Source organism: Ascaphus truei, chromosome 13 (genome assembly GCF_040206685.1).
Source record: "Ascaphus truei isolate aAscTru1 chromosome 13, aAscTru1.hap1, whole genome shotgun sequence".
In the NCBI taxonomy this organism is placed as follows: Eukaryota; Metazoa; Chordata; class Amphibia; order Anura; family Ascaphidae; genus Ascaphus; species Ascaphus truei.
This window is the reverse complement of record NC_134495.1, coordinates 34,448,419-34,475,531: the sequence shown is the minus strand read 5'-3', so window position 1 is coordinate 34,475,531 and position 27,113 is coordinate 34,448,419. Positions and strand designations below refer to the sequence as shown.

The window sequence follows — 27,113 nt, the reverse complement described above, 5'->3', positions numbered from 1 at the left end:
TATATACACAGAAGAAACAGAGAAGCACATGCTTTGTAGAAAATGTCGGACCCTCGCACTAAGGCAGGGGTCCCATGGGATAGAAAACGGGAACAGCACCCCAAAATGTCGGGACAGAGGCCTAAACACCACGACATCTGGTCCCCCTAGGTATCGGGGATCAAGGACTGAGAATCCAGCTAGTAAATGATATACCCTCTTGTGGTTACATAGCCAGATATAAGACAATAGAAAGGAGTGAGGCAGGGTTAAAATAAATGTAGCAGGGTCTCTCTCTCTCGTATTGTTGTGGGAATGGGAAGGTTGCAGCAGAGCAGGGAACGCTCCGGTATATCGGAGGTTCCGCGACTTAAGGGCGCCGCCATGTTGACACTAGCGCAGGCGCAGAAGGTTGCAGTGCTGGCTAGGGAGCAGAGGTCGCGCATGCGCGGGCATAGCTGCCAAAGCCCGCGAAGGAGGAATAGTTCCTATAGGGTGGAGCGTAGGGGACTACGAGTCCCAGCAGCCACCGCGAGACCATGTGACACCAGGGAACCAATCGGGTGGTTGGGATATCGGAAGATAGGGTTGCACGGGCGCGCACGTTGCTCAGAGCGAGCGGGAGGAGGAAGGAGATGGAGCTCCAAGTGTAGGGAGGCACACAGCCCCTACCTAGGCCTTATACCCCGGCCCAGTTAGGCCCTGAGTCCCCGTAGAGTGAGCGGAGCTAGGGATTGGCCCTAGACAGGTTCAAGTTTCCCTTATTGTGTCAGTTCAGAGACAAAGTAAGAGACAGTACACTTTTGGCGGAGGTCTGGGCTCAGACCTCCATACAGTTGCTGCAGTCATCTGGGTGGGATCGCCCCGGGTGACTATCGCTGGTTCCAGTCGCATCTGATCCTTTGTGAAGATCCTTGGCAGGCCCGGGTACTGGAGTGCCCGGCAGGTAACCATCACCAAGTGCACCAACGAGTCATACTCTATTCACACGGGACATAGTGGCTGCGCAGTCACCCATACATATTCATTATCTCACTTGAGGGTGGGGGACAATCGGTGGGGGGTTACTGGACACGGGGTTGGATCAGCCAGTGAAGGGGGAAGCGTCCTGCGAGATGCAGTAGATAGTGTCTCCTCTAGAAAGGGACACCTGTTGGTATATACCTATTGCCTAAGCAAATACAGTAAAGTCATTCGGTTGTTTTATATGCTGTGTGTGTGTGTGGAGATATATATAAGTGTCCTGCGAGGACTCTCTCCCCCTCTGGTGGGAGCCATCGCAGGTGGAGGCGCTGCACCATGTATAAGGTTACATATAGTACTACGTGCACCCCAGGCTCTCCGTGGCGGAGGCTCAGGCCCTGGGAGCCTACAGGTTATAGAGCATATGGTAGCGGACTGTGTTCAATAGGACACAGGGCTACATAAAGGATGCACAGAAAGTCACATGACAATAATATTGCTAAACAAAGAATCAGGCTGCCACTTCACTCCCACGGGCATGATAGATAAGATTACTAGAATAATTTATTATAGTATTGTACATTATGTGGAAAATATATAGGTTTCATGCACTGAAATGTTCACATGGTAATTTGCAGCGGTGTTGTATATCAGTATGATGCAGCTGCAGGCAGAACTTTATCTGTCTTGCAAAAGGTTTACACAAAATGGCGGCTGTGACAATCTCCTCACTAGCCTAACTGTCATTTTAGCCTGTCCTTGTGGCTCCGCCCCTTATTTAAATTCCACCAATCAGACGTTTATCTGGGTCAGTGTGTCACATTATTTAATCAGGCATTGTAGTTGTGGTTCTGTTTAAGTGCACAGATTAATGCCGGCTCCTGCCTGACAGGGAGAGGGAGGGAAACAGCAGGCATTGCAAACACAAACTTTGTTTAATCTCATTCAATGGTTGGCCAGCTAGCATTGCAGCATAAGGCCGGGTCCGGATGAAGCTGAGCGCGCTTGCTCATGATCGCAATGAGTCTGTCCAGTGTGCGAGTGTCACGAGCTCGTGCCGCGAGCGCTCGGCACTCAGCTGCTTGCAGAGACGAATACATTTTATTTTGCCGCTCGCTAGCGCTTCACGTGAGCGGTTCGCACAATGAGGGCGAACCAGCTCCGTGACATCATGGCGGCACCCCCGACACGCCTCCCACGTGTGCAACAAGCTGGCCAGGAATCGCCCGGGCAACCTGAGAGCCCGACATCACGGCGCTCAAGCGCCAGCGCACTTGGTTGCACCCTAGACGATGCCTAATGCCGCGATTATAGTGCCAGTGCGTATACGACCGCGCGTGTGACATCACGTGCGCGTGGCGGGCAGGCAAACATAAACTAGGCTGGAGGCGATCGGGAGGCGTGGTGGAGGCGTGGCTGTGACGTCACGTGAACGGTTCGCCTTCATTGGCTGAACCGTTCACGTGACGCCGCCATTGCACTGCAGAAAAATTTCAGTTGTCTCCTCTATTCTCTGTCGCTTCGTAGCGCTTGATTGCGCGCCTTTATTTGTCTACACTAATTTGTTCTGGCGTTGCTTGCACGCACACCGCCACAATAATCGCTGTGTACAAAATGATGTATACAGATGTAATGGGTGTTAAATGTGTGTGTGTGTGATCCATGGGATCAGCTGCCGGCTGGATCATAACCTGAGGTATACACCATCCCACAATGAGCAGCCATTCTACCTGTTTTGGTTTGAGCATCGTCCCTCATTGCGCTGACATGAGGCAGGTCTCCTGCACTATGCCACAGCCCTGAAGGATTGGGGTGATAACAAGGTCGCTCACAGGAAAGGCAGCGGCCGTGCTATAGAGATACATTGCTCAGAATGTGATGGCTTATGACCCTTTTTGATGCATAATATCCAAATCCAATTTTACTAAACGTCTGGTTGGATGCCGGAGAATGAAGGGATCTGGTAAATCTATTCCTGAGGGGAAGCCCTATGCTAAGAGCTGGTGATATTAATGCAAGAAGGTGTAAGTCCTATAGTGCAATAACATGGTTACTAAATTAGTCAAGGTTCTTAAATGAGGGATGGCGAGAGTGGCCATTTTGTTTTTGAGGAGCCATTTTATTTTTGTTATTTTTTCAATACGGCTGACAGAGGTACGTTGCTAACAGCATGACTAAGATCAATCATACTCCAGCCATATAATAATCCTTGCTGTCCTGGAACCTCTCTGTATATTTTCCCAGTTCTGAGGCAGCCATCACTCCTCAGTGTAATGTTGCAACATTGTTACTTTCCCTTGGCTTCCAAGCCTGTTGCCCTGCAACCCCCCTGTACTTCTTCGTTACTTGAGCTGTCCCTTCCTCCCCCTGCTAGTTCGTACAGCTTGACTTATTTCCTGCTAGCCCAGGCTAACATGCTTCCTTTCAGATCAAGCAGCCATCTTGGAGCAGTCTCCTCACCTACTCCCCTGGTAAAAGCTATTGTAATGTGCCCATCCCTGATACCATAGCTATCCCTGATACTAAGCCACCCTATTTACCTAGCATTATCCCACTTGCCATCCTAGCTCCCTTTCCCCCCCATTGCTCCTATGCCCCAGTGTTTTCCCTCAGTACCTTTTCCCCTTTTTGTTTGTATTGTTCTTGACACAATAAACACTTCAGCAAATAAGAAGATTCCCTTGCTTGGAGTATGGGATCGAGTTAAGCTGCCTGCCTCTACTCACTTGCCACCGTGAGCTTGAGTCAGAACACTTGCCATATAATAATCATTATGTATGGGCATACTAGTTCATAGTATACTCCCTACCTGTATGCTATGGCTTAGAACAGCGGTGCGCAAACTGGGGGGCGCAAGATTATGTAGGGGGGCGCGGGCTGCGTGCAGGGAAACCTGGGGGCGGGCAGAGCTGTGCACGGGCGGCCAGAAGCTCCGTGCTGAGGCTGCTTCCCTGCTCTGTGTCTGCCTGCAGAGGGGGCGGCCCTTGCAGCGGGGCCTTGCCTGCACACAGACAAGCCCTCCTCCTGTCTATTACCCGCCCATTTTCAGCAGCACATGGGGTACCTGAGCAGGCTTAGTTACTCCCTCCACCCACTGTGTGTGGTGGGGTGTGTGTGTGGTGGGGTGTGTGTGTGTGGTGGGGTGTGTGTGTGTGGTGGGGTGTGTGTGTGTGGAGGTGTGTGTGTGGGGGGGGAGGGGTGGGGTGTAGGGGGGGGGTTGAGTGTGTTTGTGTGGGGGGGTTGAGTGTGTGTGTGTGTTGAGGGGGTTGAGTGTGTGTGGCGTGTGTGTGTAGGGGGTTGGGTGTGTGTGTAGGGGGTTGGATGAGTGTGGAGTTGAGTGTGTGTGTGGTTGAGTGTGTGTGTGTGGGGGGGGAGTTGAGTGTGTGTGGGGGGGTTGAGTGTGTGTGTGTGTGTGTGGGGGGGGTGATTGAGTGTGTGTGGTGATTGAGTGTGTGTGTTGTGTGTGTGTGTGTGTGGGGGGGGGGGGGTGTTGTGATTAAATGCAGCGGTGCAAGATTATTTAGGAAAGGCACGTGCGGCAAAATCTGGGTGCGCAGGCGAAAAAGATGTGCGCAGGCGGCCAAGATGATGTGTGCGGGCGGCCGGCCGAACAGAATAGTGCAGGTGGCGGCCACGTGATTCGGAGGTACGGGGGAGGAGCACGCCTGAGCGCTGTGATGTCAAACGCCCCTCCTTCTGGTGTCTGCCCTGCAATAGCGCTGTGTTCCTGCTCTCCTCGCTGGCAACCTGCTTCGCTGCGATCCTCTGCAAGTGAGAGGGTCGGCTGCCACTATATCAATCACACTATGAATGTACAGAAAAAATGAAAAAAAAGTGAAAACACTTCCCCGATCCACGCTTGCAAAATTATGCAGGCCACCCTGCGCTCATGCTTGGAGAGTTGGTGATGTCACCGCTCTCAGCGGCAGCGTGGACGCAGCCTAGTTTTGCAAGAGCGAGCTATTGAAGTATGTAAGTATTTAAACTGCGCTTATAGTGCTGGCGACGCGACGTCGCCCGAAAACAAATGCATTGTCGCCGCCACGTGCGCTCATAGTAAGTGCGACGAGGTGACGCGATTTTTTTAAGCCGACAATATTTGATTTTTTAGGGGCTGTCGCCTCATGTGACAGCCCCTGAACCAATCAATGGCCTGGTCGCCCGCGCAGCCACAAAGCGAAATACAACTTTCGCAAGCGGCGACGAGTGACGTCACGCGTCTCCATCGCGGGCACTATACGCGCGGCCTTAGACATATTTGTATTTACGTTGTATACCGTTTAATAAAGGTTTTTATTTCCATGTGATTTTGATTACATCAGGCAGGGGGGGCCCGAGAAATTTCATGGATATAAAGGGGGGCTCGGCATAAAAAGTTTGCTCACCCCTGGCTTAGAATAAAGAGGGATAGTGAATGGGAAGCTGCAGGTAACATGGCTGAGCAGTATAAGGCGCAGGATTTAGGCTCAGGTCCCTCAGGAGGTGCGGGTTTGTAGCCGACCTCTGCCTTTTGCAAGGAGGTACTAAGCATCATTTCATTGCAGCAATAGGCTGTTTAAAGAAGTAAAAATATTAAAACCACCGACTGTGGAACTGACCACAACGAGTCACTATTACCCCGTATACACCTACAGTATAGGCGGGGTAGGAAGGGCTTTGTATGGGAATGTACCAATAATATTCCTCAGAAAAGAACAGAAAGTCCAATGTATCCGCTCTACCCTCCCCCTCGTTCAATCCCCCTTCCCCTCGCACTGCCCCCCTCCCCCTCATTCAATCCCCCTTCCCCTCGCACTGCCCCCCTCCTCTCGCTTTGCTCCCCCTTCACTTTCCCCTCTTCCTCCTCACTCTCCCCCCTTCCCCTTGCTCTGTCCCCCCTTCCCCTCACTTTGCCCCAACCCCCTCGCTTCCCCCCGCTTTTCTGCCCCTCTACCTTGCTTTTTCCCCTTCCCCCCTCCCCCCTTCACCACCCCCCTTGCTCTGCCCCCTCTCTCCCCTTCACCCTCCTCCTCGATTTGCCCTCTCCCCAATCCTTGCTTCCCCCCTCCCTCTCCCCCCTCCTCCTCGCTCTCCTCCCTCCCCCCCTCACTGCCCCCTCTTCCTCTCGCTCTGCCCTCAAACCTCTCGCTCTGCCCCCTTCCTCTCGCTCTGCCCCCACTCCCTCTCGCTCTTCCCCCCTTCCTCTCGCTCTGCCCCCCCTTCCTCTCGCTCTGTCTCCCCTTCCCCTTGTTCTGCCCCCCTTCTCTCTCCCCCCCTTCCCCTCTCTCCCCCCCCTTCCCCTCTCTCCCCCTTCCCCTTGCTCTGCACCCCATCCCCCTTGCTCTGCCCCCCATCCCCCTTTGCTCTGCCCCCCATTTCCCCTCGCTCTGCCCCCCCTTCTTCTGTTTCCCCTCTGCCCCCCTTCCCCTCATTCTGCCCCCCTTCCCCTCGCTCTGCCCCCCCTCCTCCTCTCTCCCAAGAGACCACTAGATCTTATCACAGTAAGGAAATATTGGGTGGGACTTCAGGGAAGTCAATGAATTAGTCTGACTAATTAGCGTTTAGCATATAGGTTGTAGGCATATAACTCTCCTTGGTTTAACCACTTGTATCCCAGTAGTCAATACTGAAAGCAATTTCCACTTGTTAGCGATACAGCAAATAGCAGGCTGTAGCTGGTGGAGGGGCTAAAGCCCGTTCCCTGAGACACTCTGCCTGCAGGGGCCCATCCATGGTACTCGTGTGGAACGCGTGGGTGTTTCGCTGCAGGAAGTAGAAGTCTCCGTGAGCTGATGAGCCGGTGAACAGGCGGCTCCTGCAGAATATCAGGACTGGTTTGTCACAGCTTCCTTCCTTCCTGTATATTACTCAGGGGGTTGTTTCATTGGATAAGGTGCAGCACCTACTGGACACAATGGTGAAAGGTGCGATGCACTTGACACACACACACCTCTCTCTCTCTGCTCCATGCTGTTTCCTCCTCTTCTTGGCCCCACCCCCAGGCTCCTGCCATCTCCTCCTGATTGGCTGCTGCTGGGTAATGCAGCCAATCAGGATGGAGGAAGCTGCCCAGCCCCCAGCAACAGCCCTGCTCTTCCTGCATGGAGGAAATCCTGCGCCCCCCCCAAGCCGGTCAGCTCTCTATGTCCAGAGAGGGAATACCGTTATACACATACACGCCAAGAGAGGGAATACCGGTATACACATACACGCCAAGAGAGGTAATACCGGAATACACATAAACGCCAAGAGAGGGAATACCGGTATACACATACACGCCCAGAGAGGGAATACCAGTATACACATACACGCCAAGAGAGGTAATACCGGTATACACATACACGCCAAGAGAGGGAATACCAGTATACACATACACGCCAAGAGAGGTAATACCGGTATACACATACACGCCAAGAGAGGTAATACCGGTATACACATACATGCCAAGAGAGGGAATCCCGGTATACACATACACGTCCAGGGAGGTAATACCGTTATACACATACACGCCCAGAGAGGTAATACCGGTATACACATACACGCCCAGAGAGGTAATACCGGTATACACATACATGCCAAGAGAGGGAATACCGGTATACACATACACGTCCAGGGAGGTAATACCGTTATACACATACACGCCCAGAGAGGTAATACCGGTATACACATACACGCCCAGAGAGGTAATACCGGTATACACATACGCGCCCAGATAGGTAATACCAGTATACACATACACGCCCAGAGAGGTAATACCGGTATACACATACACGCCCAGAGAGGTAATACCTGTATACACATACACGCCCAGAGAGGTAATACCGGTATACACATACACGCCCAGAGAGTTAATACCGTTATACACATACACGCCCAGAGAGGTAATACCGGTATACACATACACGCCCAGAGAGGTAATACCGGTATACACATACACGCCCAGAGAGGTAATACCTGTATACACATACACGCCCAGAGAGGTAATACCGGTATACACATACACGCCCAGAGAGGTAATACCTGTATACACATACACGCCCAGAGAGGTAATACCGGTATACACATTCACGCCCAGAGAGTTAATACCGGTATACACATACACACCCAGAGAGGTAATACCGGTATACACATACACGCCCAGAGAGGTTATACCGGTATACACATACACGCCCAGAGAGGTAATACAGGTATACACATACACGCCCAGAGAGGTAATACCGGTATACACATACACGCCCAGAGAGGTAATACCGGTATACACATACACACCCAGAGAGGTAATACCGGTATACACATACACACCCAGAGAGGTAATACCGGTATACACATACACGCCCAGAGAGGTAATACCGGTATACACATACACACCCAGAGAGGTAATACTGGTATACACATACACGCCCAGAGAGGTAATACCAGACTTTTTACTGGACACAGTGTCCAAATACAGGACAGTCCCATTCAATACTAAACACCTGGCAACCCTACTTATATACAAACTTGATATAGCAGCATTATACTGTAATAGCCAGGGAACACGTCGCTACCCCAGACAAACACACATACATACAGTCTGTATATAATCAACCTGGTGCAAGGGAGAATACGCAGTAGAGAACACACAAATAATCAGCCAGGATTATATAAAGCCCCCTAATATTGCACTCAAAGCCAGGTGACAAGGTAAGTACAATATCACTACATAGAAGGCCACAGAATAGCCTAACCCCACAATAGGGTAACAGCCAAAGGTCACAAAAGGAAAAATAATAAATACTTTAATCAATATCTAAAAACCGACGAAACACAATAAAATGCACCGAGGTGCAAGGATAAAATCCCCAGATGTGTGGAGTCACGGAACAAAAAAAGGAATGAGTAATGTTCCAAAATAGCACAGCTATATATATGCAATCTGTAGAGAACTGTGTGCAGCAGCACTGTATCCCATATAGTCATAGACGGCTGTGAGCCAGAATAAACAAGCAGGTATAGGTGTAACACCGTAGAGTAGGTGCAAATTGGCCCGCAAGTAAATACACATGGAACTGGACCAATGGGTTCCTGTATCTAATGGAGCAACAGCGTATGCCCCGTGCCTGCAATGCGCTCACATACAACCTGTCAGGCAGTCTCTTGCAGCTGGTAGAATAGCAGCGTGTGCCACGTAAGTCATCTGGAGTTTCCCGTGTCTCCTGCCACAAGCCGCGTGTACGTCAGCGTAATGACGTCACGCGTTCCCCGACGTACTTTTCGCACGTCACAGTGCGCTTTCTCAAGGGGGAGGAGTGTTCACGTATCGTAGAGTCAGACCTTACATACCTCCCTGGAGGGGAGGAGCGGATGACGTATGTCACTGATGCATTAAAGAGACATAGTAGGGAAACAAGTATACCCTAACACAGCGGTGCGCAAACTGTGGGGCGCGACCCCCAGGGGGGGCGCGATACTGCCGATGGGGGGCGCGGGGTTTACAGAGGCCCCGCGCGCTTCCCGAAGGCACTTAAATTAAGTGCCGGGGGAGCTGCAGGGCCTCTGTAAACCTTACTTACCGTGGCTTCGACGGCTTCCTCCCTGCGTCGCCATGGCAACGCGGCGTCAAAATGACGCTGCGAGGTCATGTGACGTCACGTTGCTATGGCAACGTGACGTCATTACGCCGGAGCGCGGGTAAGTTGGGGTTGGGGGGGGCGCGGGAATGAGGGGACAGCCAGCAGGGGGGCGCAGGGAAAAAAGTTTGCGCCCCCCTGCCCTAACAGAACATATAATGAATCAACCAGGGAAGGGGGGAAGGGGGGGAGAAGGGATGGAGGGGGAAAATGTGTGCAAGTGGATATAAGAGGTGGTGATGACATAAAACCATAGACCCATATAGTAATGTAAAAACCTATGAATGACACAGATCACAACGCACTTGGACCATAAGATGTCTGGAGACATAAAATGATGCACACCAATAACAGATAGCTTGAAAAAATGAGGATGGTGTAGGACTGTACTATACTGACGGAGCCGCCTATAAAGTCAAAACGACTCCTACTAAGCTGTAATAAATAGTTCTATATACCTGGATCCCACTAGCCCTGATCAGAGAAAAGAGGAGAAGGGGAATCCCTCATTGAGACCCATTGGTGCCTGGGTGTTCAAAAGGTGTATCCAACGGCATTCTCGTTGGCGCAGTTTTTTATCCCAGTCGCCCTTGCGTGGGCCCCAGGGTACATGGGCTATGCCAATGAAACTGAGATTGGAAGAATCGCCATGGTGTGCATCATTTATATGTCTCGCCACTGGTGTATCTAGTTTGTTTCTAATTGATCCAAGGTGTTCCAAAATACGTATTTTAAACGCTCTATGAGTTTCGCCAACATACTGTTTGCCACATGTACATTGGATCAAATAGACCACTCCTGTCGTGAGACAGTTTATGAAGTCCCTGATGGTAAAAGTGTGGAGTGATGTAGAGTCGGAGAAAGTTTTGGTTACCTTGACCGAGGGGCAAGCCTTGCAACGTCCACAAGTGTATGTGCCAGTTGGTTTGTTACCCAGCCATGTTCGTTGAGGTTTATTCTGAAAGTGGCTTTCAACCAACAGATCGCGTAGATTACGCGCTCTACGACTCACCATGTTAGGTGTGGGTTGCAGTATTTTCGCCAAATCCTGATCCTGGAGTAAAATGTGCCAGTGTTTGGTCAGGACCTGACGGATAGACCGCCACTGGTTACAGTATGTACCGATAAAACGTATAGTTTGTGTCTTGTCGTTAGTGACTTTTGGATGGTCAATCAATAGGCCTGGTCTAGGTGTATTCAGTGATCTGGGATAGGCTTTTTTGACAATAGTTTTAGTGTATCCTCTTTCCAGGATACGTTTAGTAAGATCTTTGGCCTGCATCTTGAATTCACATATTGTACTACAGTTCCGTTTCAGGCGTAAAAACTGCCCTGTGGGGATATTCTGAATGAGTTGTCTTGGGTGATGGCTATCTGCTACAAGGAGACTGTTAGTAGACGTAGGTTTACGGTATAGTGTCGTCTCTAGTTTACCATCATTACGTTGTTTAGAGATAGTTATGTCGAGAAAGTTAATACTATCTTTTTGAACCTCAAAAGTAAGTTTGAGGTTATGTGTGTTGTCATTGAGCTTGTCTAGAAATTCGACCAGAAGTTCTTTAGTACCGTTCCATAACAAAAGCACATCGTCGATGTACCGTGACCAAAGATCGATGTGGTCAGTGTAAACCGAGTAGTCTTCCGTGAACACCACAGTCTCTTCCCACCAGCCCAGATAGAGATTCGCGTAGGTGGGAGCGCACGTGGTGCCCATGGCGGTACCTTGTACTTGGTGGTAGATCTTATGGTTAAAGAGAAAGAAATTTCTGGTCAGGACAAAGTTCAATAGATCAAGAACAAAATTGTTATGTGCCTTTGAGTTAGTATCCCTTGCTCGCAAAAAATGTTTGACAGCTTGTAAACCAAAAGAGTGTGGTATACTTGTGTACAAGCTCTCAACGTCAATCCCTACTAATAGAGTATTATTGTCCACAGTAATGTTCTCTAATCGCAGCAAAGCTGCTTTAGTGTAGTGTAGTGTACACACCTGAACATTAAAAAAGAGCCTTAACCAGAAAACTTCTACATTTAAAAAGAAACAATTATAACATTTGTAAATCATGTGTGCAAATCTATGTCTAAAAATATAAAGCTATGCCTATTTGTGTACAACTAAAATAAATGGATTAAAGAACAAGAGAAGGGAAGAATAAAGAAAACGTGGATAGGTAACTACAGATGAAAACGAACAAGTAATTGCACACATTGTATTGTATTGTATGTCTTTATTTATATAGCGCCATTAATGTACATAGCGCTTCACAGTAGTAATACATGTGGTAATCAAATAAATAACAGATAATATAGATAACAGATCATGGGAATAAGTGCTTTAGACATAAACATAACATTAAGGAAGAGGAGTAACACATGGTAACAGTCATGCATACAATTTAGTACACACATACAATTGTAACATATTGCGCTGCAAAGAGAGATCAAGAAGAGAGCAAAGTTCGTGTCTGGTCTCACCGAGGATTCCAAGAATATGTCGTTGTATCAAATAATTGTGCGAGTATCTAAACACTCATTGAGTCCGCAGGGTGCCAGTGGGCACAGCCGAAAAATATATTTCTTGTCGACAAAGGGTCCTGAACCTATCCCCTCCAGTGATAGAAGAAGGGATACAGATGCAGCGGCCGTTATTCGAACACTTCCCGCGTTGTATACCTCGGAATAGCCATGTCATGGCGCGTGATTTCTTCCAACCTTCCCGCATTAAGACGCGAGTGCAGAAAATGGCATTTTAGTGATCTGGTATTTAAACACCTGAGATTGACACAGTAGCACAGTAGCACAGTACTGTACACATTACAATTCATTCATTTCATTGCGCACAAAGAAACAGAATCCATGAAATTCAAACAAAGCGCCCGCGATAAACACGTGTGCCTGGGGTGAGTGGCGGTGTAAATGCCGCGTGGAGTACAGCAGCGCACATGAAAACAGCGCCGTGATTTGTTCGAATAACGGCCGCTGCATCTGTATGTGCAGGACCCGTGATTTTAAGGGTAGACACATCTTTATTATGTTTGGGAACCCCATGTCCGGCCGCTCCTCCTTCCCTTACCGTGCACCTCATAAAGGCTTTATGCGCCGCCCCTCCTTTGTGACGCTAAACCAAATAATGGAGACCACACAATGTTGGAAGAAAAGGTCACAGCTTTATTTTAACATCCGCTGTTAAAATCCTACCAGCCTGCCCGCCAGCCAAGTATGCTCCATGCAAAATGGGGGGGAGGGGGAGATCCCTGCCGACAGCCAGCAATTGGCCCGCTCCCTCCCCCAGCCCGTATCATGTGCATGGGGGGGGGAGATCCCTGCCGACAGCCAGCAATTGGCCCGCTCCCTCCCCCCGCCCGTATCATGTGCATGGGAGGGAGATCCCTGCCGACAGCCAGCAATTGGCCCGCGCCCTCCCTCCGCCCAAAAGCACTGTAAAATGGGAGGGGGAGATCCTCATTCAGCCGATGTTGGGCTGCTTCCCTCCCCCTCCCGCCCCCAGGGTCAGCTTAGGCCCAGCCCTAAAGCTGGTGCCCAGCCTTTTACCAGCGTTGATTGGGCATAGGCCGGCCCGGCCCTACAGCCGGCGCCTCCAGCCTGCCGCGCTGTTCTAGGGGCTCCAGCTGAGGGACAGACCCTAAAGTCCTCGCCCTTTCTCCGTCTCGTGAGCTTGGCTGGCGCGGCAGCTCCGCCACCCGGAGGCCCCTCTGCCGGGCACTGGCTACCCTGGGGCCGACACGCCCACCCAAAGCTGCGACCTCTGATCTTAATTCTTCCCGCAAAAAACCCTTGATGTTACTTAAGAACACCTCTAACCCCTTCTGTGCCAGCTGCACTCCTTGGTGTCAGTCCCTCTGCGCTTTAAGAGTTTTACCGCCGCTAGAGGATGAATTTTGCCCATGGCCTTATTTACCTTCCTCCTAGCTTTCTCTTTCCGTGGCCCTTTTAAAATTTGCTTTGGACTAATTACAGACCAAATGATTAAAACCTCACTCCACAGCGCCTTCAAGCGGGCGCATTCCTGCTGTAACCGATAAATCAACTCTAGTGTTTTGGTGTTGGCTGGATCATTCCCCACGAGGTGTAGCAAACTAACATCCGGTTTCACCTGAAATTCTGCTCACTCCTTGTCCAGAGCCTGTTACAGATCAACCAAGCACCTTCCTCTCTTTCCAAGCCAACGCCAATTCACCCCCTCTCCCGTACACCACAGCTGCTGGCCGCACCGCTGATCCTTCGCCCATACGTGCGCCCACTGAACGAAAGGAATGTCCCATGATCCACACTTCCAGGGTCTTTTGTGCAGCTGTCTACTGAGAGGGAAAAACATGTTAATCTTCTTGGCTCCGCACGTTGCTGTGCCCTTAGGCCCTGATGTAACCCCCTATAGGCACTGGGTTTCCACCTCCCCGGTTTCCACATTTGGTCCGGCATACAGCCGTTCTCAGCTACCGCTGTTGCGGCACCAATTCTAAAGCAATGGGTAACAAATACACTGGGATCCATCCCCCTTAGCAGCAAGGCACCGCCTAAAAACGCTTTGAAATTGGTACCTTGTGAGTGGTGTTGCGTCCTGATGGATGATGAAATTGCTCCCAACCTTGGGCCTGTGCCTTACGTACCCCTTACTCAACGCCACTGGGCAAACTTCCGTTATCCTCTATAGTGAGGTGGACCCACGCTCCCCTTCCCGCTTGGTCGGTTTTAGACCTGCGAATCTTGCATACCACTGACGTAGCATTGAGAATCATGCTCGCGAAAAACAAGCCCGAACCCTGGATTATTTAAGATGCCGCCACTAGCTCGCCAACCCTGGAGGCACCAAGAAAGCCACGGCAAATACTACTCTGAACAGTTCCCTTTTCCGCTGTACTGAAACATAGCTCTTTTGCTGCCATCATCAATACCTTGAAAAAGAACGCTGTGACATTCGAAACGCGTTGTATGGGTCTTTTGTCACATTAAAGTGCCCTTTTATTTATTTATTGTTGAATCTGGGTCCTTCCTGCTCAGTTTTTGCTAGTGCGCTTTTGTTCTCCATATTACTGTTATACTGCATATCTGTAGCTGCACAGCCTGCCTACCACTCCTAGGATGTGAGTATTGCTTATGTTCAGGGGAACCTGCCAATGAGACTGAGGGTGAGTGGCTTGTACCATCTACCACCTGTCTTCAGGAGGATAGTACCCATACTATTGCATATTAAGAACTATATCATATCATTTTATATACCTTGGCTTAGTGGTTTGGCTCACTTTATTTCATTATACCTGCATAGAGCGCTTTAGCCTATTTTTCTATCATCAATACCTGAAGCCTGTCTGGCATTATCGGCTCCTTACTGTCAGTTCACTTGGCTTCACCCCTATCCCAGCCTATTCTTAGGGTTCTCCTAACTATGAAATCCTTAGTTATGTCCTTGCAGATGTGCCATTTCAGAAAACCACAGTCCTGCCATCATGGCCCCAACCCCCAGCTGCCTTCTGGGCCTGTAGGAAGCTAATGATCCGCGCGCTGCTACCACGCTTACCCTCGACTCTGTCCTTTTGCTTGAATACTAGCCATGTGTGCCAAGCCTGGAGGTAGGTTCTCCAAGTGCGTGGGGCTAGTGACTTGTGGATCAGGTCCATAAGACCGCTATACCCATCTGCCCAAGGTGACGTGGGCATGTATTAGTGTAACCTTCCTAGCACCCTAGCATTCCTGAATAAGGCCTGGGACCCGCTGCGCTCGTTGGCGCAGGCGGCAATGTAGCGAGTTCCCCACCAGCAGGGGAATCCTCGCGAGTCGGTCCCGGTCCCCACTGGCTGCACAGCTGATCACACGCTGTGGCGCGTCAGCCGCTAGGAGACACCACAGAATGGTGTTTCCTAGCTTCGACGCGTCACGTGGTGTGGCTGTGAGCCAATGGGGAGGGGAGGCTGCGGGAGGAGGAGAGGCTACGGGGAGCGGGGAGGAGTGTGGAGTGAAAGCAGGTGAGTGCCTGTCTGTATATGTGTGTGCCTGAGTGCCTGTGTGTGTGTGTATGTGTGTGCCTGAGTGCCTGTCTGTGTGTGTGTGTGTGTATGAGTGTGTGTGTATGTGTGTGCCTGTCTGTGTGCGTGCCTGTCTCTGTCTGTGTGTGTGTGTGTGCGTGAGTGCGTGAGTGCCTGCCTGTGTGTGTGTGTGTGTGTGTATGTATGTATGTATGAGTGCCTGCGTGTGTGTGTTTTTTTTACTTACCTGCAGCCCGTGGCAGCCCGTGGAGGGAGGGGGGGAAGAGTAGCGGGTCCCTCCGCTCAAGCCACGCCCCCCCTCCCTGTCAATCCTCCCAGTCAATCCTCCCACCTCCCGCTCCGGCCCCTCACGTCATGGCCGCGCCCCCTCACGTCATGGCCGCGCCCCCCCCCCCGACCCGTTTGGCCACGCCCCCCCCCCCCGCTCCGAGAAAAGCATCCTGTAGACCGCAGATCGCTGTACAGCGAGTTGCACGCGCCGCCGGCAAGCAAGCCAGCCGTGCGGACGCGTGCAACGGGACCTTAGCCTAAGGCTCCTCAGTGTATGGGCAGTGAGTGAAACGGTCCAGCCATGCGTCGCAGGCCTACCTCTTTGGTCATTTTCTCCCGTATGACGTGCGGGTATATAGAGGCGAATTTTAAGATTGCGACTTGCGAGTGTGGTTACCAAATTCTAAACATATTCTTCCCACGATGTTCCCCAAATGTTTTATATGTGTCGCATCTAAGGTCTATGTATTTAAGGACGTTCAGACCCTCTACTGGGTGCTTCTCCAGCAGGCAGCTGGCTAACACAAGGTAACCTCTTAGCCAGTTGTCCATGGTTTTATACTTACTAGCTCTCTCCTCACCTGTAGCCTTTGCTTTTTCCCTGGCCTGAAACCCATCAGCAAAAGGTTGTGTACGTCCGTGAACTTTCCCTTTTATTATCTCACTTTGGGTGTAGATAGAAGAATCCGTCTAGCTACTTCCAGAGCAAGCAGGTAAATAGTGGCTGAACCAGCCTGGGTGGTGAAGGATTGATACTGGTCCCCCCGCTCCCCCTGCTTGGCGTCGCACCCGGAGCGGGTGTCTGGCTTCCCTCCTGGCAGGGACTCTACCTTAATGTTACTTTAATGCCTAAAGCACTTATTCCCATGATCTGTTATTTATATGATCTGATATTTATTTGGTTACCACGTGTATTACTAATGTGAAGCGCTATGTACCTTAATGGCGCTATATAAATAACGACATACAATACAATACAATTGCTGGTACTTACGCCGTCATCCTTAATTTTTGGGGCCTTGCTCTCCCGCGCTGCCACCTGCGTTGCACCGCTTGGCCTAGCCTTAAGTGTAAAATATACTGGACACCTAACAAGCTCCTATTGAACCCCCAAAATAACCACAACATATATATAAGCATATGAGTGTCAAGAGGAGTGCTACTGAGCATGGCAATATATATTTAAAATGAGAGACAGAACCTAAAACACAGACAAAGCTCAGTTTTAGCACATCCAGTGAGACTCATACACGGTACAGTGCCTAAACATATATGTATAAATATCTATTAACTAAAATGGTCTTTTAGTTTGACATCTTTGGCGAAAATTGTTGTAAGCCCCTGAGCCAATGGCACGGCAGACCACATATCAGGGGTCCCTAACGCTAATATAAATTCTTAATAACCTGTGTAATAACAGGAAGAATGATTTATAGTAAATCTGTCAATATTAGTAGCAAAGTTCTAAGTCTGACTGAAGCTTTTATTGACCTGTACATTACCAGGAAAAGCACTCTGTATTAGAGATGTCACAGACAAACTGCAAGCAGGCAAGTTCCCCTGAGTGACTTAATAGATACCTAGCCTTAAGTGACCGGAGAATCACCGCTGTCTCTTTAGGAATTTATATATACAGGTTTTGTGAAATTGCGCTGTCACTATCTGAGTCGCTATTACCCGTACTATACTAGGATTTATTTCCTTACCTGGAATCTCGTTGCTCGGGTTAGTACCCTGCGCTGACCTGGCCTGAAGCGCGGTGACTGGCCTCGGCGTCTGTCCCCCTCCTCGCCATGCGTCGGTGAAGGTGAGTAGGTGTCCTGGTCCACATTCCATGCGTGCAATGACCAGTCATTGGCCGTCGCTTCCTGCGAAAACTGAGAGGACCCCCTGCAGGATCCCGGGGCTGGGTCGCCTTAAATCCTCTCCCCCCACCCCCGCCGGTGACAGAGCAGAATGCCCGTCTCTGCGCTGCAGTTAATCTGCCCGACACAGCGTGGCCCATGGGTGGGAGGGGCAGGGGCCCCGGGTGGCTGGGGCGGTTATACACTAGACCGCCCGCGCCCCTGCCTGCTGGAGGTAAGTAGGTGGGGTGGTTGGGTATGGCGTGTGGTTATATGATATGTTGGTGCTTCACTGTAGTAACCCTGCTCACAGTCTGCCCTGTACTGTGAGGGGTAAGGTTGAGGTCGCCCTGAGGGGTGAACTTGAGGTCGCCCTGCAGTACCGCTAGGGGCCTCATGGTGGCGCTGCTGCAGAGGAGGGCCAAGGTAACAGCCTGCCTCTGCAGACCTGCCTGTGACCTCCTGTCTCTTTAATAAACATGGGGAGGGAAACCCCCCCTCCCCGGCGAGGGAAACCCTCCCTCCCCGGGGAGGGAAACCCCCCCTCCCCCTGCTCACAGAAGCCCGGGAAGGGAGGGTGGAGCAGGGGGAAAGGTCAGCCTGCAGCCCGCGCGCGGGAGAAGAGCGCCCCTCCCTCCCCTGCTGCAGCACATTGGAGGGAGGTGAGTCATGGTGCCGAGGAGCCAGCAGCACCGCTCGCAGGTCGGAGGGGTGAGTGGGATGGGGGCGCGGGACGGAGCCAGATGGTCCCCGTGGTGGGGGTGTGAGGAGGTGGTATGGGGGGAGCCGGCGCGTGGCCACCCCCAGCAGAGGGGTAAGCGGCCTGTTGCAGTGGGAGCCGACAGGCGCGCTCCCCGGCCGGCGCCCTGCGGTCGGGAGAGATGGTAGGGGGGGGGGACCTGGGCATCGGGCGCCCTGCTCGGCGCGCGGCCGTCACCTGCAGAGTGGTGAGCGGGCTGCTGGCGGCGCCGGGGCTGGCGGCGGAAGCACAGGAGCGACCCGCCCCCTCCCTGCCGGGACCGCGCTTGGGCAGAGGGAGTAGGGCGCGGTTGGCGGGGCCTCGCCGAAGCGCGAACCGGGAGGGGGGACAAGGCCTGGGAGCAGGGGAAGGAGGGGTGCGGGAATAGAGGCCGGGAGGCGCCGTGGCCCGGCGGGGGAATCAGTAGTGAGGCGGAGGGACCTTGCAGGGGAAAAAGCCGAGAGGTGGCGGGGCACAGGCTGGGGGGCGGATAGAGGGGCATAAGGCTGGAGGGGGCCCCAGGGTGGGCGCGGGAGCGTGGTGGGCTGCAAGCAGGCGCCTGCACTTGCCGGGGGAGCTGGGAGGGCTGTGGGATGGGGGATGGGGATCCCTACCTGCACCTCAGCGCTGGGATCTGCGCGGGGCAGGGACACTTACTGGCTCCTCTGGTGCCGCAGCATCAGTGGCCTCCTCAAGCTCATGGGCGAGGCTGGCAGGACTCGGGGTCTTCATACAGCGGGGGGCTGCTGCAGTCACTGCGGCCTTCCCTCGCGGTCTTGAAATGGCAGCTCAGCAGCAGCCAGCGTTCCTGCAAGGTAAGGGGAAAATTCCGTTAGCTCTGTCTCTCTCCCCTGGGGCCCCACTCTTTATACCCTCTCCCCCCTCCCCCTGCATGGGAGGGGACAAGCAGCCTTCCCACTCCGTGTGGGAAGGGGGAGGGGGGTAAGCCGACCCCCCCCCCCCCTGCCAGCTCTCGCCAATCAGGACGTCGCAGCCCTTAAGGAGCCTACGACCCCATGCTGGGGCCTCTGCCTCTTCACAACTGGAACAGTCTTCCGGAGACTCTCACAGCCGCCAGCAGTCTTAAGTTCTTTCAGAACTAAAGCTGTCATTTTAAAGCAGGTACAAAAGATCAGTGACACAGCCGCCCCTGGTAGATACAGAACTCACCAGTAAAAAAGGGCAAACTAACTACAAAAATCTACAAACAAAAAGAATCCCCCTCCCACGTGTTTCACGCCCACGCTGGCTGCAGATAGCCACAGTGTTTGTCTCCTTGAGCTCAATGTTGTTGTTTTTCTCCTCGTCTCACATTTTAATCTGGTCTGTAACCTTTACCTTATCTTTATCTTTAACCTGTTGCATACGCCTATAACATATATTATCTCTTGCTGTGCATGCTGCAGTATGTGTCGTATATAATGTATACCCTGCTCACTCATTGTAACTATGTAATGTAACCATGTATTATTTGTCATCATAACCCTGTGCCCAGGACATACGTGAAAACGAGAGGTAACTCTCAATGTATTACTTCCTGGTAACACATTTTATTCATATAAATATAGAAATAATGTCTGTGCTCCACCAAGGATACTTCTTCTATGTTCCAGGAATCGAACCTACAAAGAGCGTGTGGAGCGTCCTACATAGGAGAGACCACAGGATAATAATTAAATGACATATGTTCTACATGTGATTTGTTGTCCCCTGTCTTTTGAGGGATTATCACATTTAGTGGTGGTAAGCAAAAATTCACCTTCCTTTCCACCGTTAATATTGCCGATAATTCTAGACATGACTTGATACATCTTTTAGTCCATTCGAAGTTTTTACTTTTCACATTTTAATTCACGTGCATGAATATTCCAATGTTTTGTCAACATTTTTCTTATTCTACCAGCTGATTGATTTCATTTTGTAATGAAAAAAGGGGAATACTTATTATTTTATCTCTGATCCTCAAAATTACCCATATTATCCAAAATTATCCCTATTTTGTATGTTTATTTCACTTTGGCTTTTATTTTGAATCCTGTCTTTATATTTGGCCAGAAGTGTGGTCCTATCAAGAGACTGGACCTTCGTGAATGATTCATCTACACAGTGATACGGTTTCACACAGGAGGTTGGTGTACAAAATAAAGCAAATTGGACTCAGTAATAATACTGTATATGCACCTGGATTGAAAACTGGTTGGAGGATAGACAACAGAGGGTTGTCATACATGGGACTTTTTCAGGTTGGGCTAAAGTCATGAGTGGAGTACCTCAGGGGTCGGTACTGGGACCCCTGCTTTTTAACTTGTTTATTAATGACCTTGAGGTTGGCATCGAGACCAAAGTCTCCATCTTTGCTGGTGACATTAAATTGTGTAAGGTAGTAGAATCAGAGCAGGATGTAATTTCTCTCCAGATGGACTTGGAGAGACTGGAAACTTGGGCAGGTAAATGGCAGATGAGGTTTAATACAGATAAATGTAAGGTTATGCATTTGAGAAGCAAGAATAAACAGGCGACTTACACATTAAATGGGGATAAAATAGTGTAATCCTTGATGGAGAAGGATTTAGGAGTGCTTGTAGACAGTAGGCTTAGCAATAGTGCCCAATATCATGCAGTAGCTTCAAAGGCAAACAAGATCTTATCTTGCATCAAACGGGCAATGGATGAAAGGGAAGTAAACATAATTATGCCCCTTTACAAAGCATTAGTAAGACCACACCTTGAATATGGAGTACAATTTTGGGCACCACTCCTTAGAAAAGACATTATGGAACTAGAGAGAGTGCAGAGAAGAGCCACCAAATTAATAGAGATGTTCAATATAACTTATGAGGAGAGGCTAGCTAAATTAGATTTATTTACTGTACATTAGAAAAGAGGCGTCTAAGAGGGGATATGATAACTATATACAAATATAGTCGGGGACAATACAGGGAGCTTTCAAAAGAACTATTCATCCCACGGGCAGTACAAAGGACTCGGGGCCATCCCTTGAGGTTGGAGGAAAGTAGATTTCACCAGCAACAAAGGAAAGGGTTCTTTACAGTAAGGGCAGTTCAAATGTGGAATTCATTACCCATGGAGGCTGTGATGGCAGATGGCAAAAAAAGGTTGGACATCATTTTAGAAATGGAAGGTATACAGGGATATACCAAATAAGTAAACATGGGAAGAATGTTGATCCAGGGAGTAATCCGATTGCCAATTCTTAATTCCACTTATGAGATATCATTGGATGATATGACTCTGGGGGGTTTTGTTTGCCTTCCTCTGGATTAATAAGTAGGTATAGATATAGGATAAAGTATCTCTTGTTGAACTTGATGGGCATATGTCTTTTTTCAACCTCATCTACTATGTAACTATCCACAAAGCTTTATCATAGCCTTGGGCTAGGAGTTTATCCTTGAGTACCATGGACTGTCTATTAAAGTCCACCATTGTAGAGCAATTCCGTTTGAGCCTATTAAATTGCCCATATGGTATATTGCGCAAACAGTTTTTGTGATGGTTGCTAGTTGCTTCCAAAACACTGTTACATAAAACAGATGTAAAACGGACATCTCTTTGAATATCATTGTTATCATCCACAAATAAGAGAAGAGCAAAAAAAAAAATCAACCAATCTAGGGTCAATAGTACAGGTAAACATTAGGCCCAACTCATTGGAATTAAAATGTGAAAATAAATGTATCAAATCAATTTCCTCCCCGTCCCAAATAATAAGAATATCATCGATGAAACACCCATAGCACACCGAGCTGGCACCCTAAGGGTTAAGGGACCAGATGGAATTGTGCTTCCCCGATCCCATAAACACTTCACTTTTTCAAATATATATATATAATATATATATATATATATATATATATATATATATATATATATACACACATACATACACAGAGAGAGAGAGAGTGAGAGAATACAATACAAATATCACTTGTGAGCACATTCACATGTCTCAGACAGGTCTGCACTCCTGCCTTTCATCATTATCACCTAGCATGCAGTGCTTCCACTGTGGCAAGGGATTCTGGGAAATAACATGCAAACGAGCAGTGTCGCCTTTTGCCTGAAATCCATTTCTACATAGACCCCTTATAAGCAAATGCTCTGCTGTTCACACAGCTTTTAAGCACAGAATGGGATTAGATGCAAAGCCAGTAAAACCACTCACAGACAGCTATTTCGACCTTTTCGATCTCATCAGTGTGAGGCTGGTTGTACTGGCTTGTCGTGATAATGCCATGAGATATTAGGTATTTTAATCCCTCTGGTGCTTAAGGGGCTAAAGTGATTGGAGTTTTATTTTAAAATAACATCTTTTGGGATTGTAACGTCAGGACTTTTCCCTGCTTTGTGCTTGGCTTCAGAGAGCTTAATTGGGGAGGGGGGAGGGGGGGCCAATCCTGTATGGGCTCACTTAAAAATGTGCAAAAAAGTGTTATTAAACTGGCGCTCTATACAAAAAAGTGCAATTCTTATATATGATAAAAATGTTCTGTGACATCAAATCATTCTAAGGCGAAATACCAAACAGTGATGTGAAAAAATAAAGCTACTTTATAAAGTGCTGCCCAAACCCTTACAGGATTGCTTCTTCAGTACTCAGCAGTGTTGTAGTCCAGGTGGTGGGAGCGCAAATATGTGAATACAAAATGAAAACACACAATAGTGCAATATGTCTATCCAAACAAATAGAGTTCTGTGTAACCTATAGATTGTGTACTCACAATGTATCCGTTCATTTAAAGCATATCCATCAGTGGCAACAATGTATCCGGTACATCTAGATATGTGGTGACCTTATGGATAAAAAATATAGAAGCCCCAATAGGGTAGACTGATATAACATTTATCAGAAGGTATAACAAATAATGAGTCAGAGTAGGCGCCGTCCGGGACCCTCAGCGTTCATCCTCGTCCTGCTCTCTTGCGTCCTCCCCTCGGCCCTCGCTCCTGCGTCACAGCTCCCTGCGTCTCTCCACTCGGTCTCACGTGGCTGGCTACCGCACCTCCTGGCTAGAATACCCGGATGCCGATTTCAGGGAAGCAACAGCGCTGTGATCATCAATTCTGCACAGCTGCGGTCACGTGGCACTCGCGCGTTTCACTGGATTACCCAGATTCCTCAGGAGCGCTGTCATGGTGTTCTATCTCACTATAAATACTGTTCTATATGCTGGGATTGGTTCAGACTTGATTTGCAACATAGTATAGTAATACTTAAAGTGCTATCTCTAGCTGACACATATCAACACAATGTGTATAACCAATTAGATTGTAAGCTCCTCGGAGCAGGGACTCCTCTTCCTAAATGTTACTTGTATGTCTGAAGCACTTATTCTCATGACCTGTTATTTATATGATTGTCGCGTATTACTACTGTGAAGCGTTATGTACATTAATGGCGCTATATAAATAAAGACATACTGTACTGTACAAATAAACACATCATAAAAACACACCCATTAACATAGAATGCAATTCCTCAGTATCAATACATATAAAGAGGATCAAAAAGTTTTATTAAACTAAATATATTATAAGAAATACATATAATAAAATTTACATATATACACAAAAAAATTATGTAAAAAAATATGCATACTAGACTTGGACTGAGATGTCAATCCTATAACCCACATCGCTGCCTGAACATACTTGAAAACGAGAGGTATCTCTCAATGTATTACTTCCTGGTAAAACATTTTTATAAATAAATAACCCCTCCTCCTTCTGCCTTGTTTTTCCTGCTCCCTTTGTTGATTGTACCGTGTTATTTGATTAACCTCTGATCTAATATTTGTCTCTTATCCATTTCAGTTTATATCTCAGCCCTAGTCTAGTATGCGCAGTTTTATATTATTTATTTTTATATATATGTAAATGTTATTATATGTATTTCTTACAATATAATTTATGTTTAATAAAACTTTTTGATCCTCTTTATATGTATTGATACTGAGGAATTGCATTCTATGTTAATTGTGTTTTTATGATGTCTATTTATACTGTACACATTGTGTTGATATGTATCAGGTAGAGATAGCACTTTACATATTACTGTACTATGTTGCAAATCAAGTCTGAACCAGTCCCAGCATATAGAACAGTATTTATAGTGAGATAAAACAGGGGGGCGCAATTTTCCCTGCGCCCCCCTGCCGGCAGTCCCCTCACTCCGGCACCCCCCCCCCCTTAACCCCCACTTACCTCCGCTCCGGCGTCATTTGACGCCGCGTTGCCATGGCGACGTGGAAGGAAGCCGCCAGAGCCAAGGTAAGTAAAGGTTTAGACGCCTTGCAGCTCCCCCGGCACTTAATTTAAGTGCCTTCGGGAAGCGCGCGGCCCCCCCCCGCCGGCTGTCTCGCACCCCCCCTGGGGGTCGCGCCCCCCAGTTTGCACACCACTGACCTAGAACACCATGACAGCGCTCCTGATGAAACTGGGTTATCCAGTGAAACGCGCGAGTGCCACGTGGCCGCAGCTGTGCAGAATTGATGATCACCGCGCTGTTGCTTCCCATAAATCGGCATCCGGGTATTCTAGCCAGGAGTTGTGGTAGCCAGCCAATCACGAGTGAGACCGAGTGGCGAGACGCAGAGAGAGCTGTGGGCGCGAGCGGCGGGTGAACGCTGAGGGTCCCGGACGGCACCCACTCTGACTCTGATCACTACTTATGTGCCTGATATATTCTGACACCGTGCGAGTGTAATTTGTTTTTGATATACCTTCTGATAAATGTTATATCAGTCTTTGCTATTGGGGCTTCTATATTTTTTATCCATAAAGGTTACCCCACACCTAATGTACCGGATACATTGCTGCCACTGATGGATATTCTTTAAAAGAACAGATGGTTACACAGAACTCTTATTTGTTTGGATAGACATATTGTACTATTTTGTGTTATTTTTTATTCACTTAAAAAGGACCAGATGGGTGTATATGGCTGATAGAGTCGAGATAAGGGCAGTGTCTGGAGACTTGGGTGTAACTGTCTGTAAACATGTTTCCTTTTACAGCTCAGCTTCAAAAGCCTTAGGCCCCGGACATGTTCCTTGCTTGCTGGCGGAAGCGCGCTCCCGCTCAGCACTGAGCCCCTACAGCCGCAATTACAGTGGCTTTAGTAGGGGCTCACCTGCGCTTCCGCGCACTTGCGGAAGCGCAGGTCTTAGGGGAATTTAAAATTCCCCCGCTTGCCGGCGAGACAGGCCGGTCACGTGAGCGGTTCGCCCAATGAGGGCGAACCAGCTCCGTGACGTCACTGGCCCGCCCCCGGCCAGTGACGCGACCGCCCCCGGACCGCCCCCTGCAGGCCCGCTGACGGCGCGTGCGGTAAGCAACCGCAAGGCCAGGGAAAGCACCCGCTTTCCCTGAGCCTCAGCGAGTAAGCAGGGAGAATGGACTCAGCCTTACTCTGCATGGGGTGTATGGATGTCAAGAGCCGGGGCTAAGAAAGGATCCAACATGAGCGGGACTTTATTAAAAATGAGAATATCCTGAGATGTCATCGCCTGTGCATAATAAAAGTAACACATCTGTCACCGTGTCACCGAGGGGCACGTTCGGACACCACACACTGTATGTTTAATAGATTATAAGGAACAGATATTGATTTGTCACTTAGATTTGCGGAGGTGGAAAGTGGGGCAGCCTGCGGGCTGTGTATTGATCCTGGATCCTGTAGAGGAGATATTGTCCATGTGATGAACCTTTGCGGAGGTGAACCTTTCGCTTCTCGGCCTTTGGGGTAAGATCAGGCGTAGGGGCTGTCCTGTGAAGGATGGACCCACGGGTATTCACTTGATTTGACGGCCATATCCGGGAAGGCGGACACAAAGAAGCTCAAGCTTTTTCAGTCTGCCGCACCCCAGGTCCTGTAAGCCTGGCGGAGGTCCTGGAGGGCCTGGCGGAGGTCCAGGTTGCTGCACCGTCTGGATGTGATGTGGCAGCAGACACATCCCTAGAATGCCTGGCACCTGCACAGATTAATTTGGCAAGACTCTTACATTTCCCGCACTAGCACCTCCCTTGTCCTTGTGGCTGGGAGGAAGCTGAATATTTGTGTACCTGCCTGGCCTTTGGACGGAGTGCTCACACACAGACCCACAGCACTGGGTGTCCTGCTATGTTTGCTGTAGCAGGGCACCCACTTTAGGCTGCGTCCATGGTGCCTTCTCCCGTGCTGAGGCGCGCGGAGGCTGATGGAAAGCGGGTGCTTTCCCTGGCCTTGGTCCGCGCACCGTCGGGGGCGGGCCAGTGACGTCACGGAGCTGGTTCGCCCTCATTGGGCCGAACCACTTACGTGACCGGCCCTGCGCTCCGGCGAGCGCCAAATCTACATTTTGTTCAAGGCCTATGCTTTCGCACGCTTGCGGAAGCGTAGGCGAGCCCCTACTAAAACCGCTCTCATTGCGGCTGTAGGGGCTCACTGGTAAGCACCAGCACGCCTCAGCACGGGTCAGCACCTAAGTGCTGACCATGCCCGAGGCCTTACACATAGCACTTTGTAATGAATGGTGGTCACGGAGAGGTCTGGTCACGCCGGAGCGCCAGATCGTCGATACCCATAACAGCGGGTCACCCGTATACTGAGCCTACCCAGGCTCTGGGAACGTGTCTCGGTCCTGCCGACTGCAAGGTATCCCTGCTCAGGCTAAGGCAAAATGGTGCCCACCAGGTCCCCTGCTATCAATAGACTTACACAGCTAGAAGG

At 49.6% G+C, this 27,113-nt stretch overlaps 1 long non-coding RNA gene across 1 annotated transcript; it reads left to right on the top strand.

Moving 5' to 3' along the window:
- Positions 1 to 276: 276 nt before the first annotated feature.
- On the top strand, positions 277 to 20,508 carry LOC142465121 (uncharacterized). Its single transcript, XR_012787794.1, has 3 exons — positions 277 to 925; positions 19,996 to 20,125; positions 20,438 to 20,508. It is a non-coding gene; the product is annotated as an uncharacterized LOC142465121 (long non-coding RNA).
- Positions 20,509 to 27,113: the final 6,605 nt, after the last annotated feature.